Genomic DNA, 15,704 nt, shown 5'->3' with positions numbered 1-15,704 from the left:
CAACAGGGGGGAGGGGCTACACCAAGAACTCACTGACTGGGAAACTCCAGTTCAGAGCTGGAGGGATTATTGCTTGGGGCTGAAGCTGACAATGCTGGGCTTGCTGGGATCTGATAGAAAAAGCAAATGAAGTGCGGGGATAGGAGAAATGACATATTGGGAGCTGAGTGTAAGGTCGTTGTTTGTATGAAATGCATCTAACATTAGCTGCTTATAGAAGGAGCTATAGGACTGAATGGAGTTGGAAAAACCAAACTTTAAAGCAGTGGTTCAACATTTTGTTAACTTTTAATATGTTATAGAAAGGTAAATTCTATGCCTTCATTTTTTCTTTTTATAGTCTTTGAATTACTTGCCGTCTTCTGACTCTTTCCAGCTTTCAGATGGGACAGGGGGTCACTGACCCCATCTAAAAATAAATGCAATCTAAGGATACAAATGTATTGGAATTACTACTTTTTATTAGTCATCTTTCTATTCCAGCCTCTCATTCATATTCTTAGTCTTTTATTCATTTCAATTAATAGTTGCTATGTAATTTAGATCTTAGCAACCAGATTGCTATAATTGCAAACTGGAGAGCTGCTGAATAACAAGCTAAATAAGTCAAAAACCACAAATGCTAACATGCCCTATTCAGGGCTGTTCAACTGGTGGTCTATGGGCTGCCCCCCTTGTGTGCCCCACCCACCTGAAAGTCTGCCTGCTGTGTAATATTTAAAAGGTATCACTACAGAGATTAACTGGCCCCTGCATTGTTTCACTTTAAATTAGTCTATAAACTCCTGCATTGTTCACACATGTGATCCCCCTGTATTGTTCACACCTGTAACACCTCTATTGTTCACATCATAAACCCTGTACTGTTCACACCTGAGACCCAGACGGAAACTGACCACATTGTTCACCTGTTCACACTCATACAAACTGCTGGAAGGACACCAGCCTTGTGTCACTGTATGTAGTACATCATAGAGTGGTCCTGATAGGTTTCCCCTGTCTCCTGCTCTGTTCTGTCTTCCCTATGCTCCCTGTGTGTGTCCTGCTCTTCCTGTGTGTGCCCTGCTCTGTCTTCCCTATGCTCCCTGTGTGTCTCCTGCTCTTCCTGTGTGTGCCCTGCTCTGTCTTCCCTATGCTCCCTGTGTGTGCCCTGCTCTGTCTTCCCTATGCTCCCTGTGTGTGTCCTGCTCTTCCTGTGTGTGCCCTGCTTTGTCTTCCCTATGCTCCCTGTGTGTGTCCTGCTCTTCCTGTGTGTGCCCTGCTCTGTCTTCCCTATGCTCCCTGTGTGTCCTGCTCTTCCTGTGTGTGCCCTGCTCTGTCTTCCCTATGCTCCCTGTGTGTGTCCTGCTCTTCCTGTGTGTATACTGCTCTTCCTGTGTGTGCCCTGCTTTGTCTTCCCTATGCTCCCTGTGTGTGCCCTGCTCTGTCTTCCCTATGCTCCCTATGTGTGTGTCCTGCTCTTCCTGTGTGTGCCCTGCTCTGTCTTCCCTATGCTCCCTGTGTGTCCTGCTCTTCCTGTGTGTGCCCTGCTCTGTCTTCCCTATGCTCCCTGTGTGTGTCCTGCTCTTCCTGTGTGTATACTGCTCTTCCTGTGTGTGCCCTGCTTAGTCTTCCCTATGCTCCCTGTGTGTGTCCTGCTCTTCCTGTGTGTGCCCTGCTCTGTCTTCCCTATGCTCCCTATGTGTGTGTCCTGCTCTTCCTGTGTGTGCCCTGCTCTGTCTTCCCTATGCTCCCTGTGTGTCTCCTGCTCTTCCTGTGTGTGCCCTGCTCTGTCTTCCCTATGCTCCCTGTGTGTCTCCTGCTCTTCCTGTGTGTGCCCTGCTCTGTCGTCCCTATGCTCCCTGTGTGTGTCCTGCTCTTCCTGTGTGTAAACGTATTGAGCTTTGGTTTAAATTTTGTCCCGGATCATGATATGCGAACATTTAATGTTATATTGGAGGTTAACCAGTTTATACGTAGGCTTACTCTAATGCGTCATTATAATACTGGTCGTATTAATGAGGTTTCCTCTGATGATGATTTTGATGGAGATGCTTTGGATATTTCTCATACATTACATGATACAGAGGTTGGGGATAATCTTATGGCTTACGATGCTTTGGACACCCCACATAGAGGTTACCAGTCCAATACTTTTTCCTTTGGAGAACTGTGCACTGTCAATACTATGCAAGATCTTTTGCTCGAATCATATAGGGGTGATCACCCAGATCATATTGTGACACATACCCAACTGGGTGAGAGGTCTACCTTCTACCCTGTACAAAGTAGAGGAATTTATATTGATTTGTTTCAAAAATTGGTCACAAATGATCTGGCTAAACATACTAGATCCCCCAATAGGAGTCACCATAATTTAAGTAAGAGTGAATTCAATGCTATCACTAGTCTACAATCCAACAAATCCATTATTATTAAGAACGCGGATAAAGGGGGTTCGTGGTTGTATTAGACACTAAGTACTATAAATCTGAAGCCCTCAGACAATTACGAGACTCAGATACCTATCAGCTGCTGGATTTTGATCCAACTAGGAGGTTTCAGGACATAATGTTGAACTTATTAAATTGGGCTAAGTTTGAATCCATTTTGACTGATCGGGAATTTGAATATATCTACTGTAAGAATCCGCGTATTCCAATCTTTCATTGGTTACCAAAAGTTCATAAAAGCCTTATTAATGTTCAGGGTCGCCCAATAGTTTCTGGAATTGGGTCCCTGAATAAACACTTATCCGAATATGCGGTTAGCCAATTTCTGAGGCTACGTAGACTATGTACCACCTGGGATTCTTTTAATACCCAGGCCATGTCATTATGGGACCGTTTCGTTGAACGGGGGTATTCCGTCACTGATGTTAAATTGGCCTACGAAAGGGCAGTGGGGACAAGTCGTGAGGAATTGTTAAAACCCAAGATTAAACACACAGGGTGTAGACGTTTTAGGACTCAGAGGAGATCCTCTGTTAGAGAATTCCCCCGTGTGTGTGATTACTTGTGTATGCGGACTTCAATATGTAGGCAAGACCAATAGACCAGCTAGAAAGCGCATATCTGAACATCTGAACTGCGTCTCTAGAAGAGATAACAGCTCAGCCGTAGCCAATCATCTACTTGACAAACATGCAGGCAATCTATGTATACATTTTCAAAAGTAACCCATGTTGCACTCTCTTCCCCTCCAGCGGTGGGACGGTTTGATGGAGACTGTGATGTCATCAATCCCTCAACACTAAACATATGACTTCAAAGTGCCAATAGTGTTTGGTGCTTTTTGTTACCGGCAGATGTGCCAGCCAATCGGCGCACTTTGGATCAGGCCCGGGTCACGTACGCAGGCCTCAAGCCCAAAGTGCGAATTTTACAGTTGGCAAACTTTACACTTGGCGAAATACGTTTTTGGTTTTTATTGTGATCACTCTCAGCAGCTCTCGCGCACGGATCTGAAGTCTCTCCATCGCTTCGCTTCGCTTCCTAACGCCTCTTTGCTTTGCCTTTACCAGGACGCGGACACCTATAAACTGAATATGTGCCTGACCAGAAAGTGAGGGACAATGGCATCCGCCTTCTGCTCTCCAAAGGGAGGATTATCCGGTGAGGGCACCATATCAATTGTTCTTCTCTACGTACATGTTAAACCAGTGAACAGGGCAGAGATTTAGAGGCCCATTTATCAAAGGTCGAATTTCGATTTTAGGTGAATTTTTTTTAATTCAAATATACTCACGATTCAACTGGGAGGTTATTTAAGAAAAATTTGGATGTCTAATATTCAGACTGAAAATTTTAATCGTATTGGATGCGTATTTGATTTGTACGAATCAAGTTTTTCTACCGAATAAAAACCTTGAACGTCAGAAAGGCTATTAACATCTCCAAATGGCTCAACAAATCTCGGCCATTGACTTGTAAATGAACTCGGCAGGTTATATTCTAATATTTGAATTAGGACTGTTTCCATGGTCGAGGTGTGATACATCTCACATTCAAATTTACATTAGAATGGGGGATTTAAGGGGCCTGCGGGCAGATGGGGGGCACAGAGGTCTACGGGGAGATGGGGGGCACAGAGGTCTGCAGGGAAGCAGCTGGAATTATTAAAAGGATATCGGCACATTCCTGATAATGTGGAACAGTGTCACTGTCCCTTTAAATGATAAAAAAAATGCAGTTTTCCTTTTATTTAACATTGGTGTTTTTTAAGCAGAGATGAGCAGACGTTTACTGACCGGAGCCTCTACACGGCGGACAGCGAAGATGAGGACGACCGGATGAGGTGGAGGAAGGATATTAAGCAGGAGAAGCCGTGCTCCACGTCGGGGATGGAGGATAAAGCGGAAACACAGAAACCACTTAACAGTAAGTAAAACCCTCCAGGGGTCGAGGTGTTGTTTATTCTCTTTGCTTTATTTACTGATCTTTTCCATCTTTCCCTCCCCAGTGTTCTTTGAAAGTGTCAAGTCGGAGCTCAGGAACGGATCCTCCGAATATTCCGATATTACTGATTCCGAGGGATCCGAAGACAATTGCACTAACCAGGTATGGGGGGGGGGTTATTGGGAAAAGGAAATGGGATATTGGGGTTACCCCTAAGTTCCCAACATGTCCGTTTAGGGCAGAGACACGCTCAGATTCGGGGAGATTAGTCGCCCGGCGACAAATCGCCTCCTCTTCGTGCGACTAATCTCCTGAACTGCCTCCCGCCGGCTAGAATCTAAATCGTTTTTCCGAAGTCGCCTCATGAGGAAACTTCGGACGACTTCAGAAAACGAAGCACTCCGAGTGCCATCCCGTCAGCGATTGAGATTCTAGCCGGTGGGAGGCAGTTCGGGGAGATTAGCAGCTGGGCGACTAATCTCCCCGAATCTGAGCGTGCGTCTGTGCCCTTAGTAGGGGGGTCCCTGTCCCCTCATAGACATCTCTGTGATAATGACTTATTGCTTGTTGCACAGATCAGTCCGCTAATTAATCTCATTAATTGATTACAGGGGAGTGGGGGAAGCTGTTTGATGCTCCGGTGCCTCGGATAATCAATAGTTTATCATGAATAATAAATGGTCATTCAATCTTAGCACTTGTTTCCCCTCTGTGTGTCCCCTGATGTTGCTTTTCCCGACATTTCTATCCTCTGTTCTGGGAAGCAAGGCCAACTGTGAATGTAAAACTGCTCCCCATGCGGCAAGTGGGGATACACTGCAGATATATAACATAGTACCAGTACAAGTTTTGGGAACCCTTCAGATGCTATAATTTACTCCCATATTCAACACAACAAAATATCAGTGGTAATCGTCAGGTTTCATTTCCACGAACATGCTGCAGTACTTGAGTTTTCTGAAAAAGATTTTTAGTGAACACGTATTCAGTATCGAAATTAATCAAATTGAAAAAGGAGCTGTCAAAAATGGTGGGGTACCTCTTGTAATTTGCTCATTTGAATGCATGTAACTGCTCAATACTGGATTACTGGCAACAACCAAATTGGTTGGATTAGCTCGTTAAGCTTGAATATTTCATAGGCAGGTGTGTCCAATCATGAGAAACGGATTTAAGGTGAACCAACTGCAAGTTGTGCTTCTGTTTGTCTCTTATCTGAAGAGTGACAAGCATGGGATCCTCAAAGCAACTCTCTGAAACAAAGATTGTTTCAGTATCATCGGTTTAGGGAAGGTATACAAAAGTATTCAGAGCGTTTTTCAACTACTTACTAGCAACCTGACATGGGTGAGTATAGGAAAGATCAGCCTTTGCAGGAAGTTTTTTATTTATAAATAATGAACACCCAGCCTCAAAATCTGGTTTCTGGGGTTGCAGATCTGAGCAAGCAGTTAACATTGTTACGCTTCGCTTTGCAAAGACATTGCTCTAAAAAAGTGACCAATTGCAGCCTTGCTTAACTATCTGCAATGTATTTAGAATAATTTTTTGACACTTACCCTTAAGGGCAGAGACACATACTTAGATTTGGGGAGATTTAGGACAGAGATACGCGGTCAAATTCGGGGAGATTAGTTGCCCTTCGACAAATCTCCTCTTCTTCGGATCAACTAATCTCCCCGAACTGTGGCTGCACCGAATCCAGTATTCGGTTCGGGATGCAGCCAGGCTTCGGCCTTTTTCAGCAGGATTCGGCCGAATCCTTGTGTCTGGCTGAACCGAATCAGAATCCTAATTTGCATATGTAAATTAGGGACGGGGAGGGAAATCACGTGACTTTTCATCACAAAACAAGGAAGTGATAAAGATGTTCACGCTTTTTTCTTTCCGGCATATACAATTAGGTTTCGGTTCGGTATTCAGCCAAATCTTTCACAAAGGATTTGGGGATTCGACCAAATCCCAAATAGTGAATTCGGTGCATCCTTACCCCGAACTGCCTTCTCGCTGTCTAGAATGAAAATCGCCGGCATGATGACACTCAGAGCACTTCGTTTTCTGAAGTTCCCTTAGTTCAGGGAGATTCGGCACCTGAAGAAGAAGAGGTTTGTCGCCAGGCGACTAATCTCCCCGAATCTGACCGTGTGTCTCTGCCCTTAGTTGCCCGGAGATAAATCGACCTCTTCTTCTCCCCAAACTGCCTCCCGCCAGCTAGAATCTAAATCGCCGGTGGGACGCCACTTGGAGCGCTTCGTTTTATGAAGTCGCCCGAAGTTTCCTTGTAAGGCACTTTGGGCGACTTTGGAAAACAAAGCCATCCCGCCGACAATTTCGATTCTAGGTGGCTGGAGGCAGTTCTGGGAGATTAGTCACCCTGAAGAAGAGTAGATTTATCGCCGGGCAACTAAGGGCAGAGACACACGGGCAGATTCGGGGAGATTAGTCGCTCGGCGGCAAATCTCTTCTTCTTCGGGGCAACTACTCTCCCCGAATCTGAGCGTTTGTCTCTGCCCTAACATTGCCAGTGTTTACCTTGCTCTGAAAGTAACTGCGCCTTATTATTATTATTATGATTAAGAAGATGTGATTTCAAAGACAAAAATCCCCCCCATCCCTATTGTTGTGTATAGTGATCCAGCAGGGTCAGGTTGCAGCTTTCTGGTGAGGAAGGGGTTAAGTGGAGCTGAGTTTCTCTGCCTATTCGGATGCAATGTTCTGGATGTAATAGAAAAGTTTTGTTCTGCGGTGGTGGGGGAGAAGGAGCAAAGGGTTTGTGGGGCAGGGAGGGGGAGTCGGGGGGGGTGAACCCCTCTGTTTGTTTTGTTCTGAGGCTTGCCCAGGCAGCATGGCATCTCACATGGGACAATGTGACTGGGGGGGGTGGAGAGCAGAGCTGGAGGAGGTGGGCTTCACTTAACTGTTCCTTGGCCTGCAGTCACATAAGCCATGTACTGGCCCTGCAGGGTTTCCAGCCACAGACTGTGTAGTGCTGCATTGTTCTCCAAACTACAACTCCCAGCAGCCCCCACAGTTGTAAACCAGCAAAGTCTGGGGAGATACATGTTGCCCAGCCCTGATCATGTGTATCTTGCTGGGGAAATAAATACGTGGTTTTAAAGCCCTTTGTAAATGGGGATCAGATAGGATCTGTGCAGCCACTGGGACAGAATGTTCTGTTATACATATAGCTAGAATCTCAGCTGCCATAAAGCAGGGCAGGACTGCTGCTTACAATGGGGATCAGATAGGATCTGTGCAGCCACTGGGACATAATGTTCTGTTATACAGATAGAATCTCAGCTGCCATAAAGCAGGACAGGACTGCTGCTTACAATGGGGATCAGATAGGATCTGTGCAGCCACTGGGAAAGAATGTTCTGTTATACAGATAGCTAGAATCTCAGCTGCCATAAAGCAGGGCAGGACTGCTGCTTACAATGGGGATCAGATAGGATCTGTACAGCCACTGGGACAGAATGTTCTGTTATACAGATAGCTAGAATCTCAGCTGCCATAAAGCAGGACAGGACTGCTGCTTACAATGGGGATCAGATAGGATCTGTGCAGCCACTGGGACAGAATGTTCTGTTATACAGATAGCTAGAATCTCAGCTGCCATAAAGCAGGACAGGACTGCTGCTTACAATGGGGATCAGATAGAATCTGTGCAGCCACAAGCCTTTCAGTGATACAGTGGTGGAAACAAGAAATACAGAGTCGGACATTTAAACTGGTTTTCTAGAGCAGACTACACCTGGCTTGTGTAATTCGTTGTGGACCCTGTGTGTGATGGGCCTTGTATCTTTATATGGACACAGAACCCCTCAGTGACTTCTATCCTTATTATTTACAGTAGGGGGTACATTATTCTTATAATACATGAGTGATACTCAGAGTTCCCTGTATAACTCAGCCTGCAGCCTTGTGTCTTTATATGGTCACAGAACAACCCCTCAGTGACTTCTAATATCCTTATCATTTACAGTAGGGGGTACATTATCCCTTATAATACATGAGTGATACTCCGAGTTCCCGGTATAACTCAGCCTGCAGCCTTGTGTCTTTATATGGTCACAGAACAACCCCTCAGTGACTTCTAATATCCTTATCATTTACAGTAGGGGGTACATTATCCCTTATAATACATGAGTGATACTCAGAGTTCCCTGTATAACTCAGCCTGCAGCCTTGTGCCTTTATATGGTCACAGAACAACCCCTCAGTGACTTCTAATATCTTATCATTTACAGTAGGGGGTACATTATCCCTTATAATACATGAGTGATACTCAGAGTTCCCTGTATAACTCAGCCTGCAGCCTTGTGCCTTTATATGGTCACAGAACAACCCCTCAGTGACTTCTAATATCCTTATCATTTACAGTAGGGGGTACTGTATATTAGCAGAGATAAAAGCACCAGTGCTTGTAGCCGGTGTTATTTTGCACACTCAGAAAAAAAGAGACGGAAAGAAAGAGGCAAATATTGATTTGGAATTTCCATTCCGCACTCGGGAGAATTGCTATTTATTCTTTGGGTGGTGTGATTTCGGGTCAAGAGTAACAAGGGAAAGAAAATCAAACTGGTTCCATGTGATTGGCTGGATTTTGTGCAATTTCACCCGACACAAGTATTTTGAGAGAAAAAGTTCAGCCTTATTTGTACATTGGACTAACCCCACCCCAAGGGGCCACTTTGATGCTGGGGCCCAGGGCTTCCTCTTCCCAACCCAAGAGTAGGTGATGGGGCTGTGACTCCCCCTGCACTGCTGGAGCCGACTCTGGATAGGAGCAGAAGCACGTGGCTTTTTTGTTATGATAAAAATGGGGAGGATATTTCCCTCCCTGCTGTGGTTCTACCCATTTGCACTAAAGTCCCAGCCCCTCCCCTGAGTGATGTCAGTGAGTGCATGGGAGGGGCTAGTACAGGGGCCAGCACTCTTCATACAGAGGCTCTGAATGTTCATTTTCCTTGCGCTGGGGGTTAGACCGTAAATTGTGTTTATTTAAAGGGAAAATAAGCCTAGAAATATATCCTGTGATGTTTCCTTTCATAAAAACTTTCTTGTGAAACTTTGTAACAGCAGCTTGTGAATCTGCCCTCTAGTTCCTGGGGCTACATTGTATCTGCTGTGCCCTGCCGGCTGTGGGTCACCTCTGCTCATCCATCACTCACTGGAACCCCTGCAGGAGGCTGAAAGTCACCAACTGCTACACCCACTACCTTTCAGCTCCCCTCAATTCAATTTGAGATACATCACACTGAGCTTATTGTGTGCCCAGAACATTCCTTCTCTGTATATTTGTATTTATACATATGGGAGGAGGTGCCATATTGATTCCCATAGACAGTACAGTATGAGGGTATAGCTTATTGTGTGCCCAGAACATTCCTTCTCTGTATATTTGTATTTATACATATGGGAGGAGGAGGTGCCATATTGATTCCCTTAGACAATACAGTATGAGGTTATAGCTTATTGTGTGCCCAGAACATTCCTTCTCTGTATATTTGTATTTATACATATGGAAGGAGGAGGTGCCATATTGATTCCCTTAGACAGTACAGTATGAGGGTATAGCTTATTTTATGCCCAGGACATTCCTTCTCTGTATATTTGTATTTTTACATATGGGAGGAGGAGGTGCCATATTGATTCCCTTAGACAGTACAGTACGAGGGTATAGCTTATTGTGTGCCCAGAACATTCCTTCTCTGTATATTTGTATTTATACATATGGGAGGAGGTGCCATATTGATTCCCTTAGACAGTACAGTATGAGGGTATAGCTTATTGTGTGCCCAGAACATTCCTTCTCTGTATATTTGTATTTATACATATGGGAGGAGGTGCCATATTGATTCCCTTAGACAGTACAGTACGAGGGTATAGCTTATTGTGTGCCCAGAACATTCCTTCTCTGTATATTTGTATTTATACATATGGGAGGAGGTGCCATATTGATTCCCTTAGACAGTACAGTATGAGAGTATAGCTTATTGTGTGCCCAGAACATTCCTTCTCTGTATATTTGTATTTATACATATGGGAGGAGGGAGGTGCCATATTGATTCCCTTACAGTTTTGGATCATTCTTTATAGCTTTTCTCCTCCTGATGAAGAACCAGAAAGCTAATAACAATACATCACACTGCTGCCTGAGTGGTTACTTTACTGCAATTCAATGCTTTTAGAGACTTGTATTGTACAGAAGTTGGGGGACTTGCACAACAGTGTTCAAGATAATACAAATGTTGCAGATGGTCTCTCTGATTTTTATAGTGGTGTAAAATCCACATAATCTGTTGGAGTCTGAAGGGGTTGTTCACCTTCCAAACACTGATTTTCAGTTCAGTTGTTTTCAGATTGTTCCCTAGAAATAAAGATTACTGTACTTTCCATTATTTATTTTGTACTGTTTTTCCAAAATCTAAGTGTAAAGTTGAATGTTGGTGTCTCTGGTGTTTGAGTCTGACAGCTCAGTAATTCAGGTGCAGATTCTGAACTGTTACAATTTTACAACATTTAGTTGATACATTTCTCAGCAGCATCTCTGGCGTATTAGCAACTATTGTATCAGTTCTTACCACTGCCTGTAATGAAACCCAGGGATTCTGCTCAGCAGGGACAAACATAAGAAATGTGTGTAACTAAATGTTTCAATTTTAAAACAGTTTACAGGGTCGGCGACCCCCGCCCCTCCCAGAGCTGCTTTAGGGCAAGGCAAGATATGGCGTTTTTACGTTGCGTTTTTAAATAAGCTCAGTCGGGCGTAAATACGCCTCTGACACACCCGACCGTCAACATGCGTTTTTCAGCACATAGTTTTCTTTTCCCGACATGCACTTCTCATTGTTCTCATTCCCCATAATTCCCCTGGCTGGAAATAGAAAATAGAAAAGCTATTTAGAAATAGAAAAACTATTTACATGAAAAATGGAGCAGGAATGATCGTCAATATAAACAGAGGGGATAAACAGAGGGGAGATTAGTCGTGGCGACTAATCTCCCCGATCTGCCTTCCGGCTTAATGCAAATCGACTGGGGGGAAAACTTTGGGCGACTTCGGAAAAAGAAGTGGCGCGTGTGCTTTATCACAGGCGACTTTTCATTATAGCAGATGGGAAGACACGCAAATGCAGTTCGGGGAGATTGTCGCCCAGAAGAAGAGGCGATTAGTCGTGAGGCGACTAAATCTCCCCTGAATCTCCTCATGTGGACTAACCCGTAAAGTGGTTGTTCACCTTTAAATACACTTTTAGTATGATGTAGAGAGTGATATTCTGAGACCATTTGTAATTGGTTTTTATTTTTTATTATTTGTGTTTTTTGAGTTATTTGGCTTTTTATTCAGCAGCTCTTCAATTTGCATTTTAAGCAATCTGGTAACTAGGGTCCAGATTAGCCTAGCAACCATGCATTGATTTGAAGCGACTGGAATATGAATAGGAGAGGGCTTAAATAGAAGGATCAGTAATGTAAAGTAACAATAATACATTTGTAGCCTTACAGAGCATTTGGTTTTTAGAAGGGAGTCTGCGACGCCCATTTGAAAGCTGCAAAGTGTCAGAAGAAAGGCAAATAATTATAAAACTATATATATATATAAAAAAAAATAATGAAAACAATGAAAACCAATTAACACAATAACACAATAAAAGTTACCTTAAAGGTGAACCACCCCTTTAAGGGCAAAGACACCCGTGGATATTGGGGAAGATTAGTCAAATCGCCTCTTCTTCGGGCGACTAATCTCCCCGAACTGCCTTCCCGCCTGCTATAATCTAAATTGTTGGAACTCTAAGCACTCACGAGGAAACTTCGGCGACTTCGGAAAACGAATCGCTCTGAGTGACATCCCATCCCGCTGGCTATTTCGATTCTAGCCAATGGGAAGGCAGTTCGGGGAGATTAGTCATTCGAAGAAGAGGCGATTTGGCGACTAAATCTCCCCAAATCTCAACGTGTGTCTCTGTCCTTACACTTGAATATTAGAAATCCGGTCGCGCATAGAAGATAGAAAGTAATTGGGAAAAGTCGTTATTTCTGGTGATCTATCCGAAAACAACTAGGTGTTTGAAGGTGAAGCACCCCTTTAACCCCCCTCGTCTCCTCGTTGGAGTGGGCTCATTTGAGCAGTTGTGGCAGTGCAGCTGCGAGGAGTTAATGTGGTTACGGAGATGTAATGAAGTGTTTGTTCCCCGTTTCTCTTGGGTCTGTGTGACAGGACTGCTGATGAGCGGATTCGCAGGCTCTATAGGTCCCATCTCACTCCTATAATCAGCCCTCCAGCTGCTGCGCTGCGGTGCGACTACAGAGCTCTGCACCTGGTACCTCCCAGTTGGCTGTGGGTAATGAGCAGAGCATGCGAGACAGGAGGGAAGCTGCACATTGGCAGGCCAAGGGCACGGAGTGAGACTGCATTTAACTACTTGTGTGCCGGAGAGCTGGCTTTAAATACACAGGCCTGCAAGGGTTAAAAAAAAAAAAGGATTGGAACATACACAATGATCTGTTTCATCTTTGATTATGCAATAAACAGCTTTTGGCTAAGACCCCCCTAAAAAATAATCTTTGCCTACATATTCTAAACGACTTTCCAATATACAATCATTACAAATATTCGATGATTTTTAAGTTATTTCCATATGTATTGCTATTGAAAGCAGTGTTTGTCTGTCCCTTCGTATTGTCTGCCCTGATGGCTCAGACTGTTGATACGATGTAACAAATCCGCTGTTTATCGGACTTGGGGAACCAAGACTTTTGCAACATCGTTTAAAAAGCAACAACCCGGAGTTAAGCCAATGTTGCTTTCAATAGTAAATGTTTTTACAAATAACTTTAAAGGGATTGCTCACCTTTGAATTAACCTTTAGTATGATGTAGAGAGGGATATTCTGAGACTATTTGCCATTGGTTTTCATTTTTTATTATTTGTGCTTTTTAAGTTATTTTTTTCAGCAGCTTTCCAGCAATCTGGTTGCTAGGGTGCAAATTACCCTAGCAACCACGCATGGATTTAAGTGAGACACAGAAATATGAATAGGAGAGGCCTGAATAGAAAGACGAGTAATACAAGGTAGCAATTGGGATGCACTGAATCCAGGATTCGGCTTCTTTCAGCAGGATTCGGATACAGCAGGATTCGGATTCAGCCGAATTTTTGTGTCAGTCCGAATCCTAATCTGCATATGTAAATTAGGGGCAGGTAGGGAAATCACGTCACAAAAGAAGAATTTTTCCTTTCCTACCCCTAATTTGCATATGCAAATTAGGGTTCTGGTTCGGTATTCGGCCGAATCTTTCACAAAGGATTTAGGGATAAATAGTGGATTCGGTGCATCCTTAGTAGCAATAACAATACATTTGCAGCCTTACAGGGGATTTGTTTTTAGATGGGGTCACTGACCCCCATTTGACAGCTTACAGGGAGAAGAAGGCAAATGATTCAAAAACTATAAAAAACAAAAAAAAACAAAACACACATTATGAAGACCAATCGAAAAATGGTTTAGAATTAGCCATTCTATAGCATACTAAAAGTAAACTTAAAGGTGAAACACCCCTTTAAAAGTACTGAAAATTTTAATACATTTACATTGGAAATTGTGTTTTCTTTTATTAGGCAAATGTTTATTTTGGGGTTTACTGGCCCTTTAAAGCAGCAGCACATGTAGCAATATCAGGCATTTAATAGCTATGCCAGCGGGCAACAAAATGATCCTTGCCCAGAAGACAAGATGTCAGGAATCCCATTCATGTGTCTCAAGTTAGTAATAGGCAAGGGGGTTGGTCTTTGTATAGGGGTGGTTGTCATATTGTGAACTGATATAAGAGTTTCATACTAATTGCTCTTATACAGATTTACCATCAGTAATAGTAAAGGAGGAGGGTCGGGTATGTCTTCTGTGTCCTTTATAGTGCTGCCCTAGATTTGAGTTGTTCTCTCTATCATATAATAATAGCATTTGTATATGTAGAATCTCAGCTGCCATAAAGCAGGACAGGACTGCTGCTTACAATGGGGATCAGATAGGATCTGTGCAGCCACTGGGACAGAATGTTCTGTTATACATATAGCTAGAATCTCAGCTGCCATAAAGCAGGACAGGACTGCTGCTTACAATGGGGATCAGATAGGATCTGTGCAGCCACTGGGACAGAATGTTCTGTTATACAGATAGCTAGAATCTCAGCTGCCATAAAGCTTAGGGGACTGTTCCTGCTGAATTGTGCTTAGTACAGGGAATACCTATGCTGCCATAGTTTTATGGGATCTCTCTGTACAGACTATGAGCAAACTAGGGACTGTTCCTGCTGAATTGTGCTTAGTACAGGGAATACCTATGCTGTCATAGTTTTATGGGATCTCGCTGTACAGACTATGAGGAAACTTAGGGGCTGTTCCTGCTGAATTGTGCTTAGTACAGGGAATACCTATGCTGCCATAGTTTTATGGGATCTCTCTGTACAGACTATGAGCAAACTTAGGGGACTGTTCCTGCTAATGGTAGTACTGCAGGCCACGGGAAGAGATAAGGAAAGATATGGATACAAAATGATAGGACAGTTGAAGCATAAGCAGAGCCACAGCCTGCCACCATGGATTGAGTAGTCTGGAAGGTAGAACATAATATTGAAATGCTGTTTGTATCATGCGGGACACAATTGTATGTTGTTTGGCAGTGTGTGGGTGTGTGTGTAAATGCTGATTTGACACTGCAGAACGTGACTGCTGATACTTCATAGAGTAACAGTTACAACCGACTGCTGTACAATCTCCCTCCCCATCAGCATGTCCCCATACATACAGTAGCCGTGGGCTCTCTGGAATGTTCCAAGAGGTTAAAAGAGCAGGGGCCGCAGGATGGTTGGTGTAGGCCGGGTTAAAAGTTCATCAGGGCTTAAGTGTGGGCTGGTGAGTAAGACCCCCGGGGGGCATGCTGGGGGTGGGAGAGATAATATCTGAGTTGGGGGGGGGGTAGATTCCAGGAGTTACAGCAAAGTCTTTTGTTGTCAAAGTTAAGCCGTAGACCTAAAGATTTTTCTTTACTTAACGACCAATTTCAGGTCGATCCGACAAAATCACCGGATTCCCTTAGGTCTGTGTGCGCGGAACAATTGTACATTAGGAATTACATGTGTATTACATGTTGCAGTACCTCCTCTCACCACTTCATCCCCCAGTCCGTTTTCTCATAGGGCTGTAGCTGAACAGCGCCACTGACATCCATGTTTTATTTCTGATTCATTTCTTATTTCTGGGCCCTAGAATTTACCGGGTGGTGCACCTATTGGACCGCCCCCCACCCTGTCGCCTGCATC

The 15,704-nt window shown here is 43.9% G+C and overlaps 1 long non-coding RNA gene across 1 annotated transcript; it reads left to right on the top strand.

Moving 5' to 3' along the window:
- Positions 1 to 13: 13 nt before the first annotated feature.
- Positions 14 to 4,663, top strand: LOC121400948. Its single transcript, XR_005966006.1, has 4 exons — positions 14 to 169; positions 3,503 to 3,593; positions 4,207 to 4,358; positions 4,441 to 4,663. It is a non-coding gene; the product is annotated as an uncharacterized LOC121400948 (long non-coding RNA).
- The last annotated feature ends 11,041 nt before the right edge of the window (positions 4,664 to 15,704 follow it).

This window comes from Xenopus laevis, chromosome 3L, assembly GCF_017654675.1.
Source record: "Xenopus laevis strain J_2021 chromosome 3L, Xenopus_laevis_v10.1, whole genome shotgun sequence".
NCBI lineage: Eukaryota > Metazoa > Chordata > Amphibia > Anura > Pipidae > Xenopus > Xenopus laevis.
The sequence above is the reverse complement of the archived record's forward strand: the minus strand, read 5'-3'. Positions and strand labels throughout refer to the sequence as shown.